Raw genomic sequence first — 12,346 nt, 5'->3', positions numbered from 1 at the left:
TCTGAGAAGCAGTGCGAAACATACAAGCTATGAGTGAAATCTCTGAGACACTAAATCCATCTGTTCCTTTTTAGATGTTACAGCCTCTGCACGGACCAAGAATTGCTACATCCTTCCCATGTTTGAAGGGGTGACACCCCAAATACTGAGATGGCCCAGTAGGAGGAAAAGTACCCAGGACCCCTGACAACCTTGACCTTTACCATTGACCTTGTCGGACCAGATATCATTTCAACATAATATGTGATCGTGACACACTTCTCTTACTAGTATAATTGAAATTCATAGGTCATGTATTCCATAACACAATTTAAACATATTATCCTAGTATTATATGTCCTTAAATATACTTTAATAATGTTTCAATAAGTAAATGGAAGGCCATGACTACACTGGATGTATTTAGATTCTCACATTCATGTCTCATGAACAGTTCTGAATTTAAGAGATCATCAGGAGCCGTTCCATGCAAGGTGCAAGGAATGATGCATGGCACTAGATGCATGACACTAGACCATGCATCAGACAAGGACCAGATGCATGGCACTAGAATAGAAACTTCTGTGCTCACTGCACATTCAAACTGTGGAAAGTTCCTAAATCTTCTAGATGTAATAATGTTAGCTTTTGGTTAAAACAGTTATGATGGTTGTTTCACTTATAGGAATATTTATTTGTATGGTTATTTGGTGTGAAGCATTTATTTTTTAATTGAAGCATGTGTTTAGAAACTTAGTTTCTTTTAAATTGTATGCAAATCATGTAGTTTAACAAGACTGCGAAAAAGAGTATCAGATCTTTCTCCTTTGCTAAGATCCTACCTTTGTTTGTACACCTACAGCCAAACCTCACCACCAGGGCCTAAATGTTAACTTAATAAATGTGCAGAAGATATTACGACTAAGTAATTAATTATAATTCATTGTAAAATGAGTTGCAAACTTTCACTTTTCTGTGTATTATCTTTGATTTGTTTCAGAGAAAATTATAAACATTTCACCGACATAGACTTCAGAGTTCTCAGTAAATTACTATCCATTAACCAATGACAAAGAAGAAGGAGGGCTATGGAAATATACATGTCAATATTTCTCGCTGTGTGCCAATCTCTAGGAGTCTCATCTGTTCATTTAATACTCCCCGCCAAGCTAGGAGTCGGTCCTCTCATTTACCCTCCTTTGGAGAGGAGAAAATGAGGCACAGAGCAGTTCAGGAGCTTGCTCGCAGCTCACAGCTCAGGCCGATGCATTTACTATTTCAAAGCGATCCCCATTGGTTACATAACCTGTGCATACATAATTAAATATGTGCACATATGTGTGTCTAGCCCCTAATGACAATCTAGACAGTTAAATTTTCAAATTTATACTTCATCTTCACACTATGGTGCCCCTCAAGAATTACTCAGCTTTAAAGGTATTTTAAAGATAGATCATCTTAACAAAGTGTTCCACTCTGTCTGAACTTCATTTAAATACCGTAACAATTATACCATTCAAATGCATTATCATAGAAATATTGTAAGTGTATAATATGGCATAAATGGTATGCTTTGTAGAGATATAAATGTGAAAGCATTTAGATGTCAGGTTAAAAACACACGAGGGAGATGTATTTTAAAAAAATCCTTTAGTTAAAATGTTTGAGACCACTGCTTGCATGTAGTGATTCCACGGCTTCAGTCGGCTGAGAACACGTGCGATACAATCAATGGCTGATGAGTCCATGAACGATGGATGAAGAGGGCCTAAATGGATGGATGAAGAATTGATTGAATGGTGGCTGCAAAGACGAGGAGATCTGTCCTGGCTCGCTGACTGGGTGTGGAAGAGCTATCTCATAGCGGAGCTCAGCTGTGTCTGTCCCACGGGGTTAACAGGTCAGGGGACAGAGAGATGAGATGTGTGTGTGTGTGTGTGTGTGTGTGTGTGAGAGAGAGAGAGAGAGAGAGAGAGAGAGAGAGAGAGAGAGAGAGAGAGAGAGAGAGGCAGAGGTGGGGAACCTATTTTCTGACAAAGCAGGCCTGGGGACAGAAAGATGAGATGTGTGTGTGTGTGTGTGTGTGTGTGTGTGTGTGTGTGAGAGAGAGAGAGAGAGAGAGAGAGAGAGAGCGAGAGAGCGAGCGAGCGAGTCAGGCTCTAGAGCAGAGGTGGGGAACCTATTTTTCTGACAAAGGCCCTTTGGATAGTGACAACATCATTCTTGGGCCATGCAATTTATCATCTCAAAAATTAGTCTGCTGCTTTTAGCCAAGCATTTCATTAACTCATCCCTAATGTGATTACTGAAACTCTCCTCTTTGGGGAGGTGTGTGACATTAACTGCTACTGAGGATTTCTCAGGCTAAATAAAGCAGTGGGGTAGGGTGTCCCCTTCCCCTTCTCTCAAAAGGAGGCCCCTGTCCTGGTCTTGTTAATATAACCGAGAGAACCCTGTGCCCAAGTGGGATTCGATCCATAGGTTTGGGGGTTGGGATGTACACAATTCAATCTCTAAAAGTATTTTATTCCAATTTATGTTTGATGATATATAATTGAATACATAAACATCTATACCCTCACCGACATACTATGCTTCCAGAGTCACATACCCAGATCCTAGCTCCTACGAAGACATGCAAAGGGCATCTACAAGATAACACGTGAACAACTCTAGGCCCAGCCCCCACCATCCTCCGGATCTCAATAAGCAGCATTCTACTTGGTTATGCAAATGCCAAACCAGCGCCATCCACGATCCCTCTGTTTATCTGCTACACTTTATCCCAACTCTGTCAGCTATTCCTCCGCATGAAATCCTAGACCCATCCTTTTCCCTGTGTTCCTGGGCCTCCAGCGAAGCCAGCCAGCGCCCTTCATGCCCTGGACTACTATCTACTCACCGGCGCAGGCACCCGGTTGCCCTGCTTGCCCCATTTCCCAAACAACAACCAGCATGGTCATATTGGCGTCAGTCAGACCATCCCTCCTTAGGACTCCTGTGAGCTTACAGTGCAGAAGAGCAAAACTCCACAAGGGGGTCCTCGCCCACCTCTTTAGCTTCTCCCATTACACCCCACACTGGCCATCTTTCCTGAAACCTTGTCACGCTCAGTGCTCTGGTCTACCCATCACCCTCAGATCGATTGTTTTGTGTTATTTAGATCTCAATTTGAATTTTGTCTCATCAGGATGAGTCCTTCCCTGCTCTCACATGATCCTAAAATCGCTTCCCACACTCCCCTGCCCATCCTGACTGTCCAGAAGGACGGTGGTGGATGGTATGCTTGCTGTGTTTCCCTCCTCAGGTAGCCCAGGACCTGCACTTACTGCCCCGCGCTCTCTCCGCAGCATGGACAGCCTTGCTGCAGGCGGCCACACGGCACAAAGCTGTCGAATACAGGTGTGTCGCTCACACAGTACAGGCGGTAGCAGAGGAGCACCTGTTCTCCTTGTTGTTCTTGGGCACGGTTACACCCCAGTTACCCTCTATCGTGTCCATTGAAGCTGGTTTCCTAAAAATACGCCAAACAAATAAAAGCACCAGTAAAAATATGAATTAGGACCAGTTCCAAAGATTGGTCAGGGCCTGCATGGATTAAGTAGCTAGCACTAAAAGTCTTTTTTTTATGGAGTCCATGAATAAATCCTTAAAGCCATGGACATCTCAGAAGCCTGGTTTTAGCTAATCATTTTAAACTCATCACTACATTTGTGACAAACACTTTTATCAAGCAGAAAGACAGCTTGGTTCTGCTTGGAGTTTTCTCCCTCCGTCCCCTGTCCCACGCCCACTGCGGTCAGGTCTGAGTGCACAGCACCGAGCGAGTGACGGACAAACGGAGGAGGCGGCCACGAGTCCCACGAGGAGGGCTGACAGTGCCAGGGAAAAGCTAGGGATGCACAGAGAGATACGGAGTTTTCAGGCTAGCCCACACTGTTTAAATGTCTGGTATTGAAGCAAACAGGTGTTCCGGAAAGCAGTAGCTGGCATCCGGCACGGAAGAAACGGCTTGAGGAGAAACCGTCCAGGAAGTGGGACACCTGCATCGTCCGCCACAGCCGTCAGAGGCAGGGAAGGAGAGAAACGTAAATTCCTCATCACAACCTGGGAACGGAGTGAGACCACAGGAGAAGAATTTAAACACCAAGCCGAATGTTTCTATCAGACCAACTACATCCATTAAAATCCCCCAACCCTTTGACACTGGTAACACATACCGACCTGCCAAGAAGCAAATGTAAATAAATCCGTGCACGCCATTTAAAAATAGATTTTACTTACTCTCAGGTAGCCCAGAAGGATCAGAGAGACAGAGAGAGACATTATCTCTGGGAAACAGAACAGCAAACGTCATTAGCCGCTCCATCATGCAGTCTGCAGGGCAGCCTAGGAAGTCTCACAATTATCTAAAACGATGTCATAATAAGCACTATTGTTTTCGTTTGTTTTATTTTTTACCACTTGAAAGCATCTAGCAGCATAAAATAATCGCATCTTGTAGCTGGAAGAGAAACTCTGGTCTAAATGTTTTCCTTATAAGATACATTTTGGGGGAAATATAAATTCTGGTCTTGGCATCTTTTTGAAACCCCTATAGTATCAGGTAAGGAGCCCTGGTGGCTACATGATGGGCTGCAATTGGCAAGGTCTGAGTTAGAAATCACCAGCCGCTCCTTGAGAGAAAGACAGGGCTTTCTACTCCTGTAAACAATTATACTCTCAGAAAGTCACAGGGCAGAAATTCTACCCTGCCCGATAGGGTCGCTCTGAGTCAGCATCAACTCAGTGGCAGTGAGTTTTTTGGTATAGTACTCAGGTGGTACACTTTGCATTTTAAATTTGGAGATGATTTTTAAGTTTATTTTTATTCACTTACCCTCATTCTACACTTACTTATTGATTGGCTCTAGTATTACTTCTGCATGGTGAAGAAGCCCCAGAAAAACTATGGGAAGTGAAAGAATTATCTCAGCTATTGGGGTTCTTCAAAACCTGATATATTTGAAATCTCAGGATGCCTGCCTGGCATTTCCTTCTGCAGCCAGTCTCAACAACCACAATAAACGGACAAATACACACGTGCCACAGTTAAATTTAATTTCACGCTCAATAAGCAAACCCTAAACACTCATCGCCTCTGTCTTTTTAACTCAAAATCTTGTCGCCAATAGAGGGTCAGCCTTGAAATAGTTCACACACCGGTGAATTGGCTTTGTGTATTCATCAATTTTCAGATCAGCAAACCTAGGCTATTGTTTTTAATGTTTAAGCAGATGGTTAAACATTACTTAATAAACAACACAAGTAATTAGTGATTGGACTTGAATCACATCAGAGAATCAATTAGGAATAATTTAGGGGGAAGGTAAAGTATCTGAAAATATGAGTATTTTTCTACATTGAAATTTCTTTAGAAACTTTATTTCATTTTCAGTGCTTTATGGCCAATTTCTTGAACGATTTTGCCCTTGTTGAAGCAACGATTGACTCACGGAGCAGTTTGAGAAACATGCATGAGGACTGAGTGTGAGGTGATGATCATCTTTTTCCATTTACACTTGGAGTATGGAATGTTGAAGAGCCCCCAATAAAATGATGTTTAAAATGGCTCAGTTTTGTAATTCTACCACTATGTCCACCACCGTTCACGCATCCACTATCAAGTAAGTACAATGAAGATGCGCCATGCCACACATGTGGAGGGGCAGGGGGGCAACCTCACGATGCCCTTTAAAATGTGCACGCCAGCATCTAACGTTAGTATGCGAGAGCCTGAGAACCTCCCGCTCACTTTTCATTTGGTTTTTAAAACTGTGGCACAGTATCCGTTTTCACTTAGATACTATGCTAAGAACGTTAACACTTTGAAAATCATGTCGATGCTACCTATGAAGAACACAGCTTTCCCCCAGATCCTAGATGCTTCCTCTCCCCAACTACCATGATCCGAATTCTACCTTGCAGGGCTGGATAGGGCAGAGGCTGTACACTGGTACATATGAGGGCTGGAGGCACAGGGAATCCAGGGTGGATGATACCTTCAGGACCAAGGGTGTGAGGGGTGATGCTGGGAGAGTGGAGGGTGAGTGGGTTGGAAAGGGGGAACTGATTACTAGGATCCACATGTGACCTCTTCCCTGGGAGAGGGACAGCAGAGAAGGGGGGGAAGGGAGACTCCGGATAGGGCAAGATACGACAAAATAACGATGTATAAATTACCAAGGGCACATGAGGGAGGGGGGAAAGGGGAGGGAGGGGAAAAAAAAAAGAGGACCTGATGCAAGGGCTTAAGTGAGAGCAAATGCTTTGAGAATGATTGGGGCAGGGAATGTATGGATGTGCTTTTTACAATTGATGTATGTATATGTATGGATTGTGATAAGAGTTGTATGAGTCCCTAATAAAATGTAAAAAAAGAAAAGAGGAGAAAAAAAATGATTAGGGCAAAGAATGTACAAATGTGCTTTATACAATTGATGTATGTATATATATGAACTGTGATAAGAGTTGTATGAGCCCCTAATAAATTGTTAAAAAAAACCAAAAAAAAACAAAAAGAGTTGTATGAGCCCCAATAAAATAATTTTTAAAAAATCATGTCGATGCTAAGTTTACATCGGAGAAAGTATCTTGGGGCCATCAGACATTCGGAGGGAAAAGGAGGCATTAAAGAAGTTTCCCGTGAAGTTATGATACAGGTTATGTACCCTGGGGGGAACTTGGTCCTGTCTAGCCCAAGATGCTGACATCAGTTATGAGTTGCAGCGAATCCTTCAGGCAATGCACAGTCAGATGTCCACATCTGTACTGACTTATTTTTCTCAAGTGTATCACTGAGTAACTGGCTTTTTATAAGCAGTACCGCCCTAGTGAATTCACACGCTCAGCAGTGGTGCTGCAACTTTACCAAAATGGAATTCCTTACTCAGAGCCCAGCTATGGATACGAGTGACCAAGCATCCTTTGCGTGATGCCCTTTTCAAGTAATTTTTGACAGCAATGGCTGCTTAACTCACAGAAGATACACATCAGCTAGGTGATCTCTCCCTCACTGCCATCTGGGCAATGCTCACTCATATGACCCCCCGTGGGTTTCTGGAGTTAAAAGCCCAGTGTTTCTTCCACGGACCTGCCTATGTGATGCTGACCTGCCAATCACGCGGCTCCGAGCCCAACGTCTAACCACTCTACCAGCAGGGACCCAAATTGTCTGAGAGCTGTGCTTTATATACAGACTTCTTGTCTCCTTAATGATCTGCCAGTTCAAGGGAAAACTAGGCCTTCGTATTTTATGCCTATCAATATTAAAATTGATATTAAAAATCAAAACTGAGAGGTTAAAATACTTATTTGGTGATTTTATTTAAGAGTGAAATTAAACCCCTAACACATCAACGTAAATAATAGTTTATGATGAGTACCTGTGAAAAGGAGGGTAGACCAGTTCTCAACTCAAACTGGCCTGTGCTGTTTCTCCAGACAGCCATAGCACGAGTGCTGGGAGGGGGCTTCTCCTTTTGGGAAACTAGATTACATCATGAAAGACACACTTCAAGAACACCAGCTCCGGCTTTTTTTTTTTTAAATAATTGCAACCCCGTGGTGGCAAAGAACGCAGCGACTGGTGTGCTTTGGACCGATCTCCTAGTGCGAAGGCTCCAGAGGGTCCACTCAGTATTGGTTACTGGACAATCATATGGACCCACTCCAAGGGCTTGGTGGACGGCACTTTGAGAAACACTGCTGTACAGAACACACTTGGGGGACCCAGATTCGACACAGGGCCCAGACTTCCAGCACCTGCTCCAAGTTCTAACAGAACATGAGCCGCAGACCTTGGCGCAATGTACAGCTTGAATGATTCCAGAAGCCAAGCTTGAATGACTTGCGAAGTAGAAATGCTACCACCTTAGTTAACTGTCTTGTATGCATTTGGAAGATTTTTTTTAAGTTTTCATTTTTCCTACAGAACTGTTTCCAAAAGGACTGGTAGAGACAGTGCTTTGCCTCCTGTTATGCCTCCACCAGCCCGTTCCAGTTGTTTGCAGGTCCTGTCCAAACTGTGTGTATGTCAGAGCTTTAGTTTTTTGGCGACTCTAGAACCAGGGCTACACAAATCATTTATCCAAAGATATGATGATCCTTGGACCATTGAATTTGGGTGAAGAAAGTGCACATAGGCTGAAATCAGCTAAAGCCATGTCTCCCAGAAGATGGTACCTAATTACGCTGAATTATAACACAAAACAGCCCATATCTTTAAATGTTAACTGATCAAATTTTCAAAAGTTTTCTATAACTAACTAGCCCCGGTGACGCAGTAGCTAAGCACGTGGCTGTCACCAAACGGCAGTTTACACCCCACTGGCTGCTCAATGTGACAATCTACTTTTGTAAAACTTGAATCCGTCACTGCCATCAAGTTAAATCTGACTCAGAGACTACACGACAGGGTCGAACTGCCCCTGTGGGTTTCCAAGACTGTAACTCTTTACAGAAGCAGAAAGCCTCCTCTTTCTCCCATGGTACGTACATTGGAGCAGCTGGTGGCTGTGAACTCTTATCGTAAGGTGAGCAGCTCAAAGTGTAACCACTGGGGGTGCTATGGGCAGTTCTTCCCTGGTGCGCAGGGTCACTCGGAGTCAGCATTTACAAGACAGCAACAGGTTTAAGAGTATTACTCTTAAATTACTTTATTCACACAGTAATTAATATGAAGACTCATGAATTAAACAGCCCACACACCACGAAGCCTATTATGTACCAGGAATGGAGACGGGGCCTTCCAAACCGATAGGAATGGAAGTTCTTAAATAATGCACATTGTCCCATTCAAACCACTGCGTGCTGTCAGCGCAAGGCCGTTTCTCAGATTGAGATGCTAAACTATCAGAGTAAACATTTAAAATATCTACCATCCCAAGTTCAACCTCATCCTATCCTAGCCTTATGGTAACATTATGAGCTTCCTAGAGAACTGCAAAAGTTAGCAAGAAGACTTTTCACTGCCACTGCGTTTATTAGTTATCATGAGACGAGTCTTCTGAAAAATTGTTCATGTTACAGGAGAATTAAAGTCAATACCGTTATTTCACTGTAAATACCATGAGTACTTAATTCAGAAAAACCCTGATCCCCATACTTATGATTCTTCTCTCATGCCTGGTCTCTGGAAAGGAAATAATATATACACGTTTAACAATTCTACGTGTAATTTTCTAACTTAGATTGAGAAAAGGTCAAACAAACATGGGCTTACAGAAAGATAGCTTTATCCCTGCCAATCATTTATCCAAAGATATGATTTATCATTTCTATTATTACTAACTCGTCTCTCTTGAGAAATTGAGCCAATTACACTTAAAACAATCTCTACATCCCCTCACCCTCCCGACTTGTCGAGGGAACTGAACTATTGGCCACTCTGTCCTGTTTCAGTCTCGGGAAAGAGACTTCTCATGAGGAGAGAACTGAATCCAAGACTCGGACGGCCATCAGGATAAGCGTACCTCTGCGATGCATACGTCACCACCAACAAGAACGAGTCCTGAAGCAACCACATTGTGGTCTGAGAGGGCTGAGCTCGGTAGCTGTCTTGCTAACCATATTTGTCCCAGGAAGTGACGGTGACTATCTCCAACCCTGGACTGGCGATGGTGCCACTTGTCCCTTGTCTTTGTGTGCCCAATGTCCAAACAGATGTGCCTCTTCCTGTTTTGCAACTAAGTGCTATTCAGAATGCACCAAGCAACCGAACTACGATGCAGGAAGAAATGACACCGGCTGCCGGTGAGTGACTTGAAGAAACCGAGTCAGACTCCATATGACCAACCGCCTAGAAGCAGTAACCCTGGCTCGATCATGGTGCGTTCTTTTTTTCACTGATCATGTTTTTATGGCTCAGTACATTATACACTTTCTCAGAAGACCTGTGAAAAGTCCCAAGGGCCAGGATGCCATTCCAATTACAAAGGCCAAGTCATTGATGAAGAAATAAGTCTCTTACTAAAAATAGACCTGTTTACCAGTTCCAGCACAGAGACTAACAAGCTGTATTGGCCTCTGGCAAATTATTTAACCTCTCATTTTCTCATCTTTAAAATGAGGGAACTGAACAAGATCATGCCTTTTGCAGAGCCAATATTTTATCATTATTTTATTATATAGGGCATATAAAAAAGTCTCTGGAAAACCAGATTTTAAAGTTAATGGAATTTTTCATGAACATTTAAAATATATTCTCAGACATGTAAACATCTTGAATATTACAATTTCCTAAGAAACTAAAAATGTCGCAAAGAATTTTTTATTTTTTAATTTGGGTATGTGTGTTAAGAGTTCTGCATTATTTGGTATGTAGCGATAATGGCTCTCAAGTTGCTGCCTTTGTATTTGTTGTGGGAAATGAGAATTCCTTGACGATAGGGCGCTCTGGATTCCTGGTTGGTTAATTACCCAATAATGTCTAGTCAAGTGCTTGGCACATTAGCATTTTCATGGCAAAAATGATCAATGAGCATTTAAAGTTTCTCTTGCTAAAGTTTATTAAGAAAATTATATGCTCATTAAGATGCATCTTTCTTCTTCACCACGATTTAGCACACACGTCAGCCCCTAACTTAGCACCTGCATCTCTACTAAAGACGATGCCATTGCTGTGCTCTGACCGAATACGGCTCGGGTATTTAATGGGAGCACTACTGGCAAATCAAGACTTTCCTCAGAGGACACCACGTGGAACCCTAGGGAAACCTTTCCCTGTACACAAACCCTGGCACTCCTAGCTTCGAGAGCTCACAGGGCGCAGAGCTCCGGGAAAGGGTGGGAAAGCACAGCCTTCCTTCTCCCCATTTCTGCAAACACCCACCTCTGGGCCCTCTTCACTGTCCCACATGGACTGAAAGTCTTATCAATTGTGCAGCTTAGGAACCAGGCCCCAGTGGCAGCCTCTCACTCTGAAAGCCGTCATCCTATGATTCCCAACTGTCACCACAGTTTTAGCTCCACTGATGAGCTCTGTTCTTTCCAGGAGAGTACAGAGAAGGGGCTCCAGCTGTCAGAGGCCAATGCTTCATTCTGTGTCCTCACCTGACAAGTTTTCAAATGCCAATAGCATTAACAACGAGCTCCATCCTGCAGGTACTGCAGAGGGACTATGGGTCTGATGGTGGGATTTTTTTTTCCTGCCGGGGTGGGGACCAGTGTTTGCCATCCTTCCTTAACACTAAGAGATACAGGACAAGGTGTTTGAAGCACACACACACACACACACACACACACACAAGGAATGGAGAAGAAAGGCAGTCTCAGTGCCCTCCGCTCTGCCCTTTGGGGATGTGTTATAAAGAGTAATGCTGAAACCAGTTCCCAGCAACTCAATGTCAATTTCTGGTCACCTTATGGTGTCAGAGTCAAATTATGTGGGTCAACAGAATTTTTTTAATGTTATAAACAGTTTTATTGGGTCAAAATCCAAATATCATACAATTCCAAAGTTCAATCATATCAAGAAGTACTGTACAACCATTACCACAATCAATTTTAGAACATCTTATATATTTTTTTGTTATGCACTCCCAGTTTCCTCCAAATCTCCCTTGCCATACCCCCAAGGAACCTTTAATCCAGTTACCATGTCTGTAAATTCACCCATTCTGGATTTCATATACCAATAAACATACAAAAATACAAAACAAAATATCATAAAAGCTCACAACAATAACAAAATGAGTGAAAGAGAGAATCTAGTACTCACTCTTATCTTTTCCAGAAGGGGTACAAATTTGGAAACAAGTGGTAATTTTTGAGGATAACAGACTTTAATATCCTTTACTTCCTACTGGATTTTCATAGGCCAGTCTAAAAGGTTATTTGTGTAAAAGTTTTCAAGGGTTTTATTAACACCCCCCCCAAAAAAAAAAAACCCAAACCAAAAAACCCAGCTCACTGGTATGGAGTCAATTCCTACTCACAGTTACCCCATAGCAAAGAGTGGAAGTGCCCTGTAAGTTTTTAAGACGGTCACTCTAGAAGGAGAAAGCATCAATCATCCTTCTTCCAATTTCCCCAAAGGCTACTCTTAATCCCTTAATACACAAAATCAATCTCTTTTGAAGCATCTATAATATAGGTTCTCTATGATCATTATTCTCATCTATTTTTCATCTTCAACATTTCACTAGTCCAATTCTATCATCAGATTTGAGCAGCGTCCAGATATCTTTATGAATCTCATAAAACTATGAATCTTTCATAAGATTTTCAATTTATATTATTTGTTGTCAAGAAGAGTAATCAGTAACAGCATATGGTATTTATGACATCTATCAGCAAAGAAGAGAGGTGTTCTGAAAAACAGACAGAC

Source organism: Tenrec ecaudatus, chromosome 6 (genome assembly GCF_050624435.1).
Source record: "Tenrec ecaudatus isolate mTenEca1 chromosome 6, mTenEca1.hap1, whole genome shotgun sequence".
NCBI classification, from domain to species: Eukaryota; Metazoa; Chordata; class Mammalia; order Afrosoricida; family Tenrecidae; genus Tenrec; species Tenrec ecaudatus.
Note: the sequence above shows the minus strand (reverse complement) of the source record.